Source organism: Dendrobates tinctorius, unplaced genomic scaffold (genome assembly GCF_039654945.1).
Source record: "Dendrobates tinctorius isolate UK_male_01 unplaced genomic scaffold, ASM3965494v1 ptg000039l, whole genome shotgun sequence".
Classification (NCBI taxonomy): Eukaryota; Metazoa; Chordata; class Amphibia; order Anura; family Dendrobatidae; genus Dendrobates; species Dendrobates tinctorius.
The window spans coordinates 7,221,572-7,238,079 of NW_027361707.1; the positions used below are offsets into that span (position 1 = coordinate 7,221,572).

Sequence of the window (16,508 nt, forward strand, 5' to 3'; positions counted from 1 at the left end):
TGATGAAAATTTTAAAATTAATTAAAACTGCGTCATCAAACAACTGATTGTTTATTTTGTGGGGACGGCGGAGGATGAAACATCCTTTTAACTGCCTATTACTAAAATCCTAGGATGACTCCATCAGATGTAACAAGAGGACGCAGCAATCTCAATAAACGTCTATGTGATCGCATTTTTCAATCATCTGCCTCCTACAATCCCTTTAACAAAAAAAAAAAACTACATAAATGTTTGTGACTGACAGGCGGTGGGACGACATCGCGCTGCAGATCGGATATTCAGCCCCGGCAGCCCTCACCCTCCATCATGTCAGTTGTCTTCGGAGCACCATTGCGGAGACTGCTCGGTTGCTATGACAGCTCGCCATGGTAACAAGCATCACCTAGTTCACTGCGCACGCAGCACTTGCTCACAAATGCTGAGCTGCTAGGAGATCGGAGCGGCCATTTCTGATACCCAGAAGACAAAAGAAAAGCAGGGGACAGGTACAATGCATGCCGGCCGTCACCCATTGCTGACCAAGTCCAGAGATTTAGCAAATCATTGGGATTGCATGCCGACGCCTTATATTGTGGCCATGGGGGGGATTACTAATGTCACCATCACCCCGAGCTGCCGTCAGCTGCAGACGAGGGGGGTGACGTCACCGGTAATGTATGCGCTGTGTATGGAGGCCGATGTAGCTGAGCTGAATTTGTCATGTCATTCAGTAAATCATTAGTCTATTGCCAATTATATGGTGGGTAAAAAAATATTACCATGTGACAAACACAGCGCTGGCAACCACGCTGCAAACTCAGCTCAGCCGCATCCTTTATTAAATGGGATTAGGGAAATTTTTTGACTGCCGGAGCGGCAGAAAGCGCGGCGGCTCAGGGATGCTCTGCGGTGGCTAAAGGGCACGCTATAGATTCATGGCATACGGGGAACATTGCACCTCATTAAAGAGGAATGAGCAGAAGAGCTATAGGTTTTATATAGTGGTGTAAGACTGGACTCTGGGCTGTGAGAGACGCACTGACTATACAGAATGAGATCTACAGGCATCCAGATATTCTATTACCTATCATCTATCTATTATCTATCTATCCCATAGCTATCTATTATCTATTTATCCATTATCTATCTATCTATCTATCTATCTGTTATGTATCATCTATTATATATCTATCTATTTATCTATCATTAATCTATTATCCATCTATTATCTAATATTTATTTATCTATTATCTATCAGCTATCTATTATATACAATATCTATAATCTATTAGCTATCTATTATCTATCTATCTATTATCTATCTGTTATGTATCATCTATTATATATCTATTATCTATTATTAATCTATTATCTATCTATTATCTAATATTTATTTACGATATCTATTATCTATCATCTATCTATCTATTATCTATCTATCAACTATCTATTATCCATCTATCTATTATCCATCTATATATTATCTATCTATCTATCCATCCATCCATCCATCTGTCTGTCTATGCATCCTTCTATATACTGTCTCTTATATCTATCCACTGGCAGTCACAGACAGCCACTGTGCATGAACAATATATGGGCCCTTTGCAGTCCAATAGCTCCTCATAATGCACAATTCCACCTGCTTAGGAGGGAGACATAGGCCTCATTACCTCTTGGGTTGCAGCAAGACTTTAGATTTTCTGCTAATCCCTCTGACATTGGGTCTCTATGACGTTAGTCTAATGTGTATGGCAGCATTAAGGGCCACAGGGTCAGTGCGCTGTCTGTCATCTAAAATCCATTTCATAGCCATATTTAATGGATCTAAAAAGTCTACACACCCCTGTTAATACGCCAGGTTTTTGACATTTAAAAAAAAAATCATACCAAGAAGAATCATTTCAGAACTTTTCCACCTTTGGGCCACGTTCACACGTTCAGTATTTGGTCAGTATTTTACATCAGTATTTGTAAGCCAAAACCAGGAGTGGGTGATAATACAGAAGTGGTGACGAGTTTCTATTATACTTTTCCTCTGATTGTTCCTCTCCTGGTTTTGGCTTACAAATACTGATGTAAAATACTGACCAAATACTGAACGTGTGAATGTGGACTTAATGTCAACACCTCTCCTGTGTACAGCGCCCTCTTCAGGTCACCTCAGATTTTCAGTTGCATTCAGGACTGGTGTCACAAGTGTGTCACGTCCTCCTGGGAGACCTGGGGTTAGAAGATCACTGCGTATTGTGAATCGCAGATCTTCCATTTAGCCTGTGTGTTTGTGTCCTATAGTAAATGGATTTGGTTTTCTTTGGTGCTGAAGAGGTTAAAGACCCTTTCTATTCTGGTCAGAAACTTGCTGCTCCAGTTCAGCTGCTTCTGATCTGGTCATTACTTCTCCTTATAAAACCTGGGCAGACCTTCTCTTCATTGCCAGTGAAAGCTCTCTACCTTTAAGTATCCCCGCGATAGGAATAGTTAAGGTTCCAGTTCCAAGGACAGTTTGAGACCCCCCTTCCTTACCAAAGACCGTCACAGCTTAACATTTTTACTGGCCCCACTTTTTTCTGGATCTTGACATGGATCCCGTTGCTAACCTTTCGAGACAACTGCGGAGTCTGTCTTTTGAGCTGTCTGACCTACGGTCTAAGGTCTCATCACAACAGGCAGCTGAACCGGAACCTAAATTGGCGCTCCCAGATAGGTTTTCTGGGGGTCGAGATAAATTTGTTGCATTCCGGGAAGCCTGCAAGCTCTATTTCTGACTTTGACCTCAGTTATCTGAGACTGAGGTATAGAGGGTGGGGATTGCCTTCTCCCTTCTACAAGGAGACCCTCATCCTGGGCCTTCTCACTCCTATCCAGCTCATTGTCACTCCAGTTGATGGATGGATTTGGCTTCATTTATGATGACTCGGATTATGCCTCCCTTGTGGAGTCTAAACCTTGTAAGATCCAGCAGGGAGACTGACCAGCAGAGGAATTTCGTTCAGAATTCCGTAGATCGGCCACTGACACATAGTGGAATGATCCTACCCTTAGGAGTCAGTTTTGTAAGGGCCTGTCTGAACGGTTAAAGGATGCACTAGCACTGTACGAAACTCCAGTGTCGATGGAGGCTGCCCTGGCTATTTCCACATGTATCTATAGACGCCTCAGGGATAGACCTGTAGTGACCTGACTCCCTGTGGTACTTACTAAATCGGAAGTTCTCCCTGTGTGCTCTGAACAACCTATGCAGTTGCTTCCCCCCATTATGGGTCTCTTGCAGTTCGCTGCAAAACGAGGGGGGTGCTTCTACTATGGCAAAAAGAGTCAATTCATTGGGAGGATTACAACCTGGGCGTATATATCTTCTCCGCAGGTGTGTTTCAGTTTATCCTACCTGCAGAAGTGCTTACAGGTATGGAAACTGAGACCATTACTGTCCTAGTGGATAGTGAGGCAGGATCCAATACGATGGATGCTTGGTGAGCTCAGACCCATGGTCCTTCCTGTCATATCCTCCTTGGAGATCTGGAGTTATAAGTTCACTATGTATTGTCAATCGCAGATCTTCCCTTTAGCCTGTGTGTTTGTGTTGCATATTAAATGGATTTTGTTTCCTTTGGTGCTGAAGAGGTTAATGACCCTTTCTAGTCTTGTAAGAAACTTGCAGCTCCAATTCAGCTGCTTCTGATCTGGTCATTATTACCTCTCTCTATTAAACCTGACCAGACCTTCTCTGCATTGCCAGTGAAAGTTTTGCTTCCTAGCTCCTTGGAGACGCTGTTCTGAATTGGAGATCATTGTTGCTGCTGGAGATTGTTGCGTGCTGATTTTGGATGTATGTTTTCCTCATTGTCCTCTTTCAATTTTCCGTAGTAAGGTTGGAGACTCGGGCCTCTCTACCTTCAAGAGTACCCAAGGGACTTCAAAGGACAGGGATAGTTAGGGTCCCAGTTCCAGGGACAGATTGAGGCCCCCTTCCTTAGTGAAGATTGTCACAGCATGACAACAGGGCTGTGGCAGGGCCGTTTCAAAACCTTGATTTTTTTGTGGTGAAGCCATTCTTTTATTGATTTGGAAGTTGATTACCATCATTTTTGCTCTGAAAGGTGAATTTCCTCTTCATCTTCAGCTTTTTAGCAGAGGCCTAAAGTTTTGTTGCAACATTGAGTGATATTTGGAATTGTTCATAATTCCCTCCACCTTTTTTAAAGCGCCAGTTCAAACTGCCGAAAAATAACATAGAAGCAAAATGCTTTCTCCACCATACATTACTGTGAGTATGGTGTTCTTTTTGTCATGCATAGAGTTGGCTTTGCGCCAAACATACAATTGGAATTATGTCCAAAAATTTCAACCTTGTTCTCATCAGACCGTGACACGTTTTCCTACATGTTTTAGGCAGAGTTTATGTAGGTTGTGGCAAAACATAGGCTTAGATGTTTTCTTTGTAAGAAAATACTTTGTCTTGCCACCCTACCTCACAGGCCAGACATATGAGGAATATGGGATTTTGGTATCACATACTGTACACAACCAGTACAAGCCAGAAATTCCTGCAGCACCTTTAATGTTGCTGTTGGATTCTTGGTGGCATCTCAGACCAAATTTCTTCTTATCTATTCATCATTTTTTAGGGATGTCCAGTTCTTGGTTATGACATTGTTGTGCCAAACGTAGGCCACTTCTTGATGATGTGTTCACAGTGATTCATGATACATATAATGCTTTGGACATATTTTTGTACCCTTATCCTCACTGATAACTTTCAACAATGAGATCCCTTTGCTGTGTTGTAAGCTGTTTACAGACCATGGCTTTTGCTGTAAAATGCAACCTAGAAAAATGTTAGGAAAATCCTCCTAGAACAGGTAAACTGTATATGGGGTTAATCAGAATCCCTGTAAATGATGGCAGCTGTGCACTGACTACCATGTAACATGAGGTCAAATTTGATTGGCACATCCCCAATTATAAATGGGTGTTTAAACTTATGCAACCACATTATTTTAGTCTCGCAATTTTTATTTTTCACCTCCAAAATGATTTAAGTTCATTTTTTAATATATTTGTACAGATTATGGGTGACATTAAAGGTTGAAAAAGAGCTGACTGACTACAGTTCTACATTGAACTCCATAATAAAGCAATAATCAGAACGTTGCTTCTGAGAATAACAGCAACGTAAAAAATTACATCAGCTGGCTGACATCGAGGCTGCGATTTATAAGGGACAGCGTTTGGCCTAACATTTACCCTTACTCCTTTTTTTTTGTGAATCCTTATTGAGCCAAACCTGAAGTACGGTATGTCTTGTCCTTCTAGCTGTCAGTGCAATTCATAGTCAGAAATGCAATAGGAAACATGGATAATTCAGTGCGTCCAAAAAAATAAATAAAATAAAAAATTACGGTAAATTAAAACCTAAACGTAGTAAAAATAAATAAAAAAAAAATAAACTGAAACTTAAATGTAGTAAAAATAAAAAAAAGCATTGAGAATTATTTTTTAATAAACAGTCGTTTTTACTAAAATCATAAAAATTAGTTTTCCACTTAGGCTGCTTTCACACATCTGGCTTTTTGAATCCGGCACGATGCGGCAAAAAGTGTGAAAACCGGATCCGGTCTTGGCACATAAAATTTAATGATCGCCGCATCGTGTCAGAAGGACATGCGGCGCCTCAGTTTTAAGCCAGAAACCAGCAAACCTGCGCCGTCCGGCATCAGCAAAAAACGTTGCCTGCAATGTTTTTTTGCAGCGCCGGAACGGCTTTTTCTACAGCGCATGCGCGGACATTGTGAGGTTTAACCCACAAGTGCCCGGCGCGCGCGCGTATCTCTCTCTCTCCCTCCCGCATACCGCCGCCTCTCTCGTCCCCGGTGTGGCTCCTTTAAATGTTTTCCAAGCCGGATCAGGCGCCGCATCTGCATCTGGTGTCACCGCTGCAGGCCTGATCCGGCGGTCCGGCTTTCCACCACACGCCGCCGGAACAAAACCACCGGATGTGTGAAAGCAGCCTTAATCATTAGAAACATTACAATACATGTATAGTGTACAGTGATTAACATAAAAATAATGGTGAAAATTGAATAATAAAAAAAAGAAATTAAATAATTAAAGAGATAAACCCTGAAACGTAAAACAAGACATTACATGATAACATCGTTGAAAAAAAAAAAGAGGTATAACTCAGAGAAAGGGAGTCGGAAAAAATGTAAAATCCTCTGCGTCCTAAAAAGATAAAAATCTCAGTGAAAAGCAATGTACAAAATCTAATTGTAAATTAATCCTCTCGTCGCTTTTCTCTAATCAGTGGAATCTTCTAATTAGCTATCTGCGCTCAGGTTATCGCTCCTGGTCAGATTATAGGACAGTTCTGTGCGGGAAACGGCTGTCAGATTATCAGATTTGTGGGATTTGTCTGAGCCATATTTCATGAATTTCACTTTGATCCTCTGTATGATATAGAAATATGATGGATAAAACATCTACATGGAAGCTTCTAAAGTTTGATGGGTGTTCTTATCATTGGGGTGGGCTACCATGGGTCCACCAGAAGTAGGGAACCCACTCCAAGTTTTTCCTCTGCCATTTTCTCTCTGCCAACTGCATTTTCGGCATCCAGTAAAGTAAGGAACTGGCAAAGGGTGGAAGGACAGAAGTAAGCGGAGGCAGACAAGCAGCTGAGGAAGGGGTCACAGATGAGGAGGGGTTTAGTGACATCCCAAATCTTTTGAGTTTTTGCCTTTCTGTATTTCCAGGGGGTAACATTTTTCATTTTTTCCACAATCACAGTATAGAGATTATACTAATTCCACCACGATGAAGGAGTTCATGTAAATTAGTGTGTAATTTATAGAATTTTATTTTTCTACTTGAATATGTAGCAAATAAGTTTTCATTTTTGTATGGTTTTCTAAAATAAATTTTATACTGTTCATATATTACACTAAATATCCTGTTGAATTAATTCTTCAGGCTGTTACTAGTGTGTGATACCTAAACTATGTAGTTTTTTGGTTTTAGATCATGTATTTACAGGGTTTTTTCCTACACTAAATATTCAACTTTTTTTTTTAGGGAGGGATATATGAGTATTTTTTTATATATATATATATATATATATATATATATATATATATATATATATATATATATATATATATATATATATATATTCATTATAAAATGTTCATAGAAAATCTCAGGAGGAAAGAGTATCCTATTTTGTATTGGTTCATTTTTCACTGTAACTGGGACACCCATAGAAGCCCAAGTTACAGTGAAACATCTGACAGTAGTTACAGAAGTCTGCTAAGAACCAGGAGCGCTGCTGTACCCGGCAGACATACAACGATCATCTGATCATCAGAACCATTGGCATAGTCGATTTTTTCATACACCAAACAGTGCTTATTGAATGCTAAACAGATTGCAAAGAAGAGAGTAGCAGTAATAAACCACTTCTTTCTTCTGTTTAAGGTCTCCAGCTGGTGCTGACAGCTAGAGACCTAAATTGCTTCTGCTAGTTTACTTATTAAAGCAGCAATGTCAAAAGACATCACTGCAAATGTGGACTGCCCGACCAATCCCTTTAGTCTTCCTGTATGGGCCTAAGGGACCTTTTGGGCCCCTTTAAACTCCAGGGTCTGGATGCAACTGTAACCCCTACACCCATCATAGTTATAGCCCTAGATCAGGCCACTGTTGTTACAGATTTTACATCTGGGCTCAGTACTTTCAAGTTACACCTTTCCTTTGGGAACACTGGTCTTCTCCCACTCTTCAAAAACATAACAATTGGGTAAATGATTTGACAGAACCGTAATTTAAAGCTTCTGCGCTCCACCATAAAATGTATAAGGCCCAAAAATTATGCTTCATTTATAATACTGGTTTATTCTTAAAAGGTATAGGAGCTTTTCACATTTAAAATGTCAGGGCCTGTTTGTAACCCCCACCACGGTACCCTTTATACCTATTACAACCTGTGAATTTATATGGCATCTCTTGCTCTATGGATCTAATAAAATCAATCAAAAAACACTAGGTTGATAGCCCATTCAGTACTTTAAAAACATAACTGATAAAATATAATGCTTAAAATAAATCTCCAGTATAAAAAAATCTTACTCTTGTGAATACACAATTGCAAACTCTGTACACAACCTGATGAATCATTTCTGTACGTTGTATTTGTGCCAGGTATATCTTGTCATGACTATGTCTTTGCTGTTGTCTCAAACAACACTAGCAGTGTCTGATTACACTGTTTTTCCAAATTTTTATGGTTATGATCCCCACTGCACTATAAAAGTGATGGTGTTTCTTGGAGGTTAAGGTTTCTCCTTGTGGAGAGCACCAGCAGGCATAGGGAGTCTTTCAGGCCACGCACAATACTCCTTTAGAAAAAGAATATACAAATTAGCTCCCCACCAGAAGAAACAAAGCAATCTCACTTGTGCCACCGATTGGAGATAACCACCGTAAACGTTAATGCCGAAACCTTTTATAAGCCCTGCAACATGAGTAAGGATAGATTTAAAAAGAGAAAGCTTGCTATCTACAGAAAACTGTTTCGAGGCTCTTCCCTTTCATCAGTGCATGACAAAGGGGGTATTCGAGATTCCTCGTAGATCCTATACCTGAATCCGTAACCCCAGCCCCTTTACCTCAACCGTCTCATTACCCCCCCTTATAATAAATAAAGACCCAAGCCAAGGATGTTGGATAATTTGGCCACAGCAAGCCATTTATTTAACATAAAACAAACATTACATTAAATCACAACCGAGAGGGGGCGGTCCTCGAAGCCCGAAACCAAAATTCCAAGATGTTAACCATCCCGTATGGCCCCAGGTCGAGTTCTTTACCTCCAGCCGTAAAGCACCAGCTCAGAGGCACCAGAACAACCCGCCTGTCCAGAACCATTAGTCTCTCCCAGATCCTTCTCCCGTCCTCGGGATACCTAAAATGGTCGTCCACTTAAGCCCGCTCTGGAGGGAGTCCAGGACCCCATTCCGGTCCCCCCCCAGGGCGTCCAGCCTCACCAACTTCGAGGACCCCCCCTGCGCCAACAACACAAATGTTTTGACCCTCGCCTCAAACATTTGTGTCCCTCCACACCTGCAAACCTTTTTCAATGCCTTCTTGCACCGCTAGACACCACATGTCCAACCCCACAGCATTGAGATGAACTCCGTCCTTTCTCCAGAACTCCCCTTGTCCCGACTCCAGATCCAAATGACGCACCACGATCGCACCGTTTCGTGCCATAAAACGAGCCACCGCCCTATTCACTTTAATTCTGGCCCTATTAATGCCTTGAACAGACCGAGCCCCATGCCATACTTTTCTCGGGATAATATCCGACCAAATTATCAGTAACCTAGGGAACATCGCCCACAGTCGCAGCATGTCAAATTTAATGTCGGTGATCAATTCGCGGCATGGCCGCTTTCGCAGATCGTTACCCCCTAAGTGTATGACCAGTAACTCTGGGTGGCGATCCAGTCTTGCGAATCTGTGGAATTCTGGAAGGAGCTGTCTCCAGACCATGCCCCGCTTTCCGATCCATCTCACGACGGCTGCATCACGAGGCACACCCAGCTGTCTCCCGTCCGGTCGAACTGCCGCTCTCAGTGCTGCCCAGAAAACGAATGAGTGCCCCATGATCCAACAGAGGAGATGTGCGGACTCTGAAAAGAAACAACAACAAGTATCAACTACAACAAGCCACCGCCGTGTTTACACCAAAGTAGGGCGAACGTATGAGCGAAACCGCGCCGATTCCCAACGCCCAATCCTCTTAACCACCTCTTCGCCCAAGCCTCTTTTCGCCGCTTCCGTGGCCGCTCCGATGCGAAAGGAATGGCCACTAAAGTTTTTGGACGGAATGCCCCCTTTTTCCAAGCACGCCCGAAAAACTGTTACAAACTGATAGCGCGACAAAAACGAACCATCCTCATGAACCAAAAGAGGAGAATCCGGAACGCCCACATCGCCCAAAATTTTTTTTACACATGTAACCGGACACATGGGGGAACCCCCAACCTTGAACAGAACAGTTTTGCAACCTTTACCCATTTTATCCGTTTTTGACCTTCGAATGAATATAACTAATCTATCCCCATAGACGTCAACATCATGCCTCAAAAGGCCACCTTTCCTTTTCTTTGATGGACTAACCAACTCCCCAATCCGAAAATCCCCGAAAAAGGCCAAAGAAAACGCTGCTCTGAATAGAGCCCTTTCCCACTGAGAAAAACAGACCAAACCTAACTGGCCTTCCAAAATTAACAATATCTCGTACGATACAGGCCGTCTCCCATCCACCGACTTCCAGCCTTTCCTCCAACCTTTTAACGCTTGTTGTACTAAAAAATTCTTCGGCAAATCCGGCAAGCCTCTAAATTTAAAGCCGAACGCCAAGCCAGACATGAAATTATTAATTTTTGGCACCGACCAACCTGACTCCCAACCGTGCCCCACCAGCATCAATAGCTTACTTTCCTCATCCATCTCATCGTTCAGGGAAGACTTCCATTCTTCCCAAATGCTCCAAGATTTCCTGTAATGGGACCAAGTTCCTTCCGACAATGATCTGGATAGCAAATCCCTTACCGCGCCAACGGGAGGTTCCATAACTCCGCGGGACACCTCAACCCCCCTAACGACGATTGTGGGGCCAGTTCTCGAAAACGATCCCACTGTGAAGCAAAAAGAGCATCAAGGATAGGAAACTTGACCTCAGAAACAACCTCCGAAATGATCCACAAATTATTGCTTAAGCCTAACCAAACCAAATGTTGGAGCATTCTCACGACAGCTCCTTCTGAGGAAGTGTTACACCGCTCCGCCATACTCACCCGGCCTCCGCTCCCACGCCGCAGTCGCCCTCCGCTCCCACGCCGCAGCCTCTCTCCACCCGACGGCCGCGGCGGTCTCCTGAGACAGGTCCGCGACCGATGCCTTCCCTGCATGCTATGCGCATGCGCCATAGGCCGCGGCCGCGCCTCCTTCCTGCTTCTTATGCTCCGGCTGTGCCCTAACCCGGAAGCACCTGTGCACCAATGGCTGACCAGACGGGGCCATATCAGGCCGCTTCCCCCTGAGGGAGGCGCCTGATCGTTGTGTTTCCTGACACTCTGGCCTCGCTCCATCGTGCACACACTGCTGCTGCAGTTCCTGTCTCGGCTGCTCCTCACAGCAGCTTCTCAGTCCCGCTACCTGTGTTCCTGCCGACCTATTCCAGTCCTGCCTTGTGTTCCTGCCGACCTACTCCACACCTGCCTTCAGTGTTCCTGTCGTCCTACTCCAGTCCTGCCTTGTGTTTCTGCCGACCTACTCCAGTCCTGCCTTCAGTGTTCCTGTCGTCCTACTCCAGCCCTGCCTTGTGTTCCTGCCGTCCTACTCCAGTCCTGTCTTCAGTGCTCCTGCCGTCCAACTCCAGTCTCAGTCTTACTCCGGTCCATCCTGAGCCGCCCCTCTCGGTACCGGCTACCGTGGTACTCGAACCCCTGGGCCTGCTCCTAACGGTCCCTGTATAGGGGTCGGTTCCACCTGGCAGCTCGCCCCCGGGGCCCCTCGGTGCCACGGTCCAGAGGGTCCACTCTCGGAGTTCCCGCTCCTGACCACCCGCGCTAACAGTACGATCAGGCCATGGACTCCGCCGGTACTACGGCTGCTACCCAGAAAGAGTTGCTATTCCTACGGGAGAATCAGGGGCGCATTATGTCAATCATGAAGTCGATGGACACCCGTTTGTCGGCCTTACAGGTGGCCGATCCTGGAAATGCCACTCAGCTGGCCAGTCTCCAACAGGAGCTGGGTCAGCAGCAAGATACTCAAACCCACATTTTGTCCTACATGGCCTCCTTTGATAGTCGCTTGTCGGCCCTCCAGGCTGCCGCTGCAGTGCCGACACCTCCCCCTGCGTCTACTGCTCCTCCGACGCCCCGCCTCGCCAAGCCGCCTCGTTTCACTGGGGATCCCAAGCTCTGTAGGGGGTTCTTAAATCAGTGTAGTCTCCACTTTGAATGGCTGCTGCAGCAATACCCCTCGGACCGGGCCAAAGTGGCCTTCGTCATGTCCCATCTGGAGGGAGAGGCCCTTTCTTGGGTAAACCCGCTCTGGGAACGTGACGACCCGGTCGTTTCGAGTCTCCCGGTTTTCCTGGATACGTTTCGTAAGGTTTTCGATGAGCCGGGCCGGTTAGCCTCTCTCACTGAGTCACTCTTTAACTTACACCAGGGCTCTCTCACGGTCGGACAGTACGCTATTCGCTTTCGCACTATTTCCTCCGAGCTCGGCTGGAATAACGCAGCTTTGGTGGGGGCATTCTGGCGCGGTCTTTCTAGTAAAATAAAGGATGAACTCGCAGGTCGAGATACCCCGTCCACCTTAGAGGACCTTATCTCGCTGGCTACCCGCATTGACCTGCGCTTCCTGGAGCGCGCTCGGGAGTCAGTGAGAGACAGGCGCTCCTCCAGGTCAGTTTCTCCTTTCACTCAGTCGGCCAGCTCACGTTCAGTCGGATCTTCTTCCCTCTCTTCGGGTGAGCCCATGCAGATAGATCATCTCAGGTTGGCCAAGTTACGTCAGAGAGAGAGACGGGCACAAGGTCTGTGCCTCTATTGCGGCCATTCGTCACACTATATCCGCACCTGTCCTAAGAGACAGGGAAACGACTCCACCTAGGTCAGGTAAGAGAGGCCTTCCTAGGTGATGATGATGATTCCTCTCAACCCCTTACGATTTCTGTGCTTTTGGTTTCAGGAGGGAGGCGTGGTTCCGAGGTGGCCTACGTGGATTCGGGCTCAGTGGGTAACTTCATTCGGCCGGAGGAGGTAGACAAATACCGAATTCCTGTAGTCACTCTACCTAACCCAATTCAGATTGCCACCGTGGATGGCAAACCGCTACAGGTGTCCGTCACCTTAGTCACTGAAGAGGTGGAATTGCAAATCGGAGCCTTACATCGAGAGAAGATAGCCTTTTACGTTTTACCTAAGCTCTCTCACGCCATTCTACTCGGTCTTCCATGGTTAAGGACTCATCAGCCTGTTCTCGACTGGTCTTCTGGGGAGATACTCCGCTGGGGGCACCCGTGCCAAGCTCGCTGTCTGATTCCTGTCCGCCTGGCGGCCGCTCCACGGTCACCTCCAGACCTCCCGGGTCTTCCTCCAGCTTACAGCTCCTACGCCGATGTTTTTGATAAGAAGGAAGCGGAGGCCCTCCCTCCACACCGGCCGTTTGACTGCCCAATTGAACTTGTTTCTGGTTCAACCCCTCCAAGGGGCAGAATCTACCCTCTGTCTCCCGTGGAGACCACCGCCATGTCTGAGTACGTCCGAGAGAACCTCGCCAAAGGCTTTATACGGAAATCCTCTTCGCCCGCAGGAGCCGGGTTCTTCTTCGTCAAAAAGAAGAACGGGACTCTTCGGTCATGCATTGACTATAGGGGCTTGAATGAGATTACCATCAAGAACAGGTACCCTCTTCCACTCATTCCAGAACTGTTTGACCGTCTCAGAGGGGCTCGGGTCTTTACCAAGCTGGACCTCAGAGGAGCCTACAATCTGGTCCGTATCCGTGCAGGTGACGAGTGGAAGACCGCTTTCAACACTCGAGATGGCCATTACGAGTACCTGGTCATGCCCTTCGGTCTTTGCAATGCTCCTGCAGTCTTTCAAGAGTTCGTCAACGAGATCTTCCGGGACCTCTTGTACTCCTGTGTGGTCATGTACTTAGACGACATCCTCGTCTTCTCGCCGGACCTCTCGTCCCACAGAAAGAGTGTCCGCCTGGTGCTTCAGCGGCTTCGGGAGAACCGTCTGTATGCAAAGATCGAGAAATGTCTCTTCGAACAGACCTCTCTGCCATTTCTGGGATACATTATCTCCGACGCTGGTCTAAGGATGGACCCCGAGAAGTTGTCTGCCATCCTCAAATGGCCTCGCCCCGTCGGATTAAAGGCGATACAACGATTCCTCGGATTCGCCAACTATTACCGGCAATTTGTCTCCCACTTCTCCGCGATCACAAGACCCATTTCTGTGCTCACCCGTAAAGGGTCTACTTCCAAGGATTGGTCTCCTGAGGCAGAGCAGGCCTTTCTGACCCTAAAACGGGCTTTCTCCACGGCTCCGGTCCTGCATCGCCCTGAGAGCGATCGACCTTTTGTACTCGAGGTGGACGCTTCCTCGACTGGTGCCGGGGCGGTGTTGTCCCAGAGAACCGTCTCCGGTCGCCTGCACCCTTGTGGCTTCTTCTCGAAGGCCTTTTCTCCATCCGAGTGTAACTACTCGATCGGTGACCGGGAACTTTTGGCTATCAAGTTGGCCTTGGAGGAATGGCGCCACCTCCTGGAAGGAGCTGTACATCCTTTTGTCATCTTCTCGGACCACAAGAATCTGGCCTATCTCCAGTCTGCCCAGAGACTAAACCCTCGCCAGGCCAGATGGTCTTTATTTTTTGCCCGATTTGATTTCGAGCTTCGATTCCGTCCCGGCAACAAGAATTCCAAAGCCGACGCCCTGTCCAGGGTCTTCCAACCACACGAATCCACGGAGGAACCGTCACATATCATTGATCCCACTAGGATCATCACCGTGGCTCCAGTGAACTGGCTTACTCCTCCGCCTGGCAAGACGCTTGTGCCAGAGAATCTCAAGCAAAAGGTTCTTCTATGGGGGCACTCCTCCAAACTGGCCGGCCATGCCAGAACTAAGAAGACTCTTGACCTTATCAAACGTCACTACTGGTGGCCCTCACTTCGCCAAGATGTACTCGACTTTGTGGCTTCTTGTCCATCCTGTGCAAAAAACAAGGTGCCACGGAGATCTCCGTCCGGCTTGTTGCTTCCGTTGCCTGTCCCTACGGTTCCTTGGGAGAACATCGCCATGGATTTCATCACCGATCTACCCTGCTCTGCGGGCTGCACAGTCATCCTGGTGGTGGTGGATCGTTTTTCCAAGATGGCTCACTTCATCCCTCTGCCGGGTCTTCCCTCAGCGCCAGAGCTGGCCAAAATCTTCATTCATCAAGTCTTCAGGCTTCATGGTCTACCTCGACGCATTGTGTCTGACCGAGGGGTTCAGTTTACCTCCAAGTTCTGGCGTTCGCTTTGTAAGCTCATGAACGTTTCCCTCGACTTCTCCTCGGCCTACCATCCACAGTCCAACGGACAAGTAGAGCGTACCAACCAGACGCTTACGGGATACTTACGCCACTTCTCTAACGCCCACCAGAACGATTGGGTCAACTTACTCCCCTGGGCAGAGTTCGCTTATAACAACCATGCTGGTGAGTCTTCGGCCAAGTCTCCGTTTTTCATTGTTTTTGGCAGACATCCTGGTGTTCCTCTTCCGATAACCCCTGCCTCTGAGGTACCCGCGGCCAATGCCTTGTCCTCGGAATTTTCTAAGATTTGGGCTGAGACCAACACTTCACTCAAGAGATCCGCTGATCATATGAAGAACTATGCTGACAAAAAGAGGTTGGATTCTCCTCCGTATCGTGTTGGCGACAAGGTCTGGCTCTCCTCCAAATTCGTCCGACTAAAACTGCCCTCTTACAAGTTGGGTCCACGCTACATTGGTCCGTTTGAAATTCTGGGACGTATTAACGAAGTTGCCTACAAATTGAGGTTGCCTGCTTCGCTCCGGATCCCGAACACCTTTCACGTCTCTCTCCTGAAGCCTGTGGTGCTGAATCGTTTCCACTCCTCGCTTGATCTTGGTCCTCAGCCGGTGGGGGCCGACAACATTTTTGAAGTACAGGACATCCTCGCTGTGAAAAGGGTTAGAGGTAGGACTTTCTTTCTCGTTGATTGGAAGGGCTTTGGTCCTGAGGAGAGATCCTGGGAGCCTCGGGAGAATATTAATGCTCCCCGTATCCTCAAGAGGTTTCTTGTTAACCTCCGGGGGGGGCGGCTTAGGGGAGGGGGTACTGTTACACCGCTCCGCCATACTCACCCGGCCTCCGCTCCCACGCCGCAGTCGCCCTCCGCTCCCACGCCGCAGCCTCTCTCCACCCGACGGCCGCGGCGGTCACCTGAGACAGGTCCGCGACCGATGCCTTCCCTGCATGCTATGCGCATGCGCCATAGGCCGCGGCCGTGCCTCCTTCCTGCTTCTTATGCTCCGGCTGTGCCCTAACCCGGAAGCACCTGTGCACCAATGGCTGACCAGACGGGGCCATATCAGGCCGCTTCCCCCTGAGGGAGGCACCTGATCGTTGTGTTTCCTGACACTCTGGCCTCGCTCCATCGTGCACACACTGCTGCTGCAGTTCCTGTCTCGGCTGCTCCTCACAGCAGCTTCTCAGTCCCGCTACCTGTGTTCCTGCCGACCTATTCCAGTCCTGCCTTGTGTTCCTGCCAACCTACTCCACTCCTGCCTTCAGTGTTCCTGTCGTCCTACTCCAGTCCTGCCTTGTGTTCCTGCCGACCTACTCCAGTCCTGCCTTCAGTGTTCCTGTCGTCCTACTCCAGCCCTGCCTTGTGTTCCTGCCGTCCTACTCCAGTCCTG

At 47.1% G+C, this 16,508-nt stretch overlaps 1 protein-coding gene across 1 annotated transcript in view; it reads left to right on the forward strand.

The window, feature by feature from the left end:
- Positions 1–316: 316 nt before the first annotated feature.
- The window catches only part of LOC141088403 (NELL2-interacting cell ontogeny regulator 1-like), a 41,617-nt gene continuing 25,425 nt past the window's right edge, over positions 317–16,508 (forward strand). The window contains exon 1 of the mRNA XM_073574446.1: positions 317–488. The gene's annotated coding sequence lies outside the window, so the exon portion shown is untranslated. The remainder of the gene's footprint in view (positions 489–16,508) is intronic.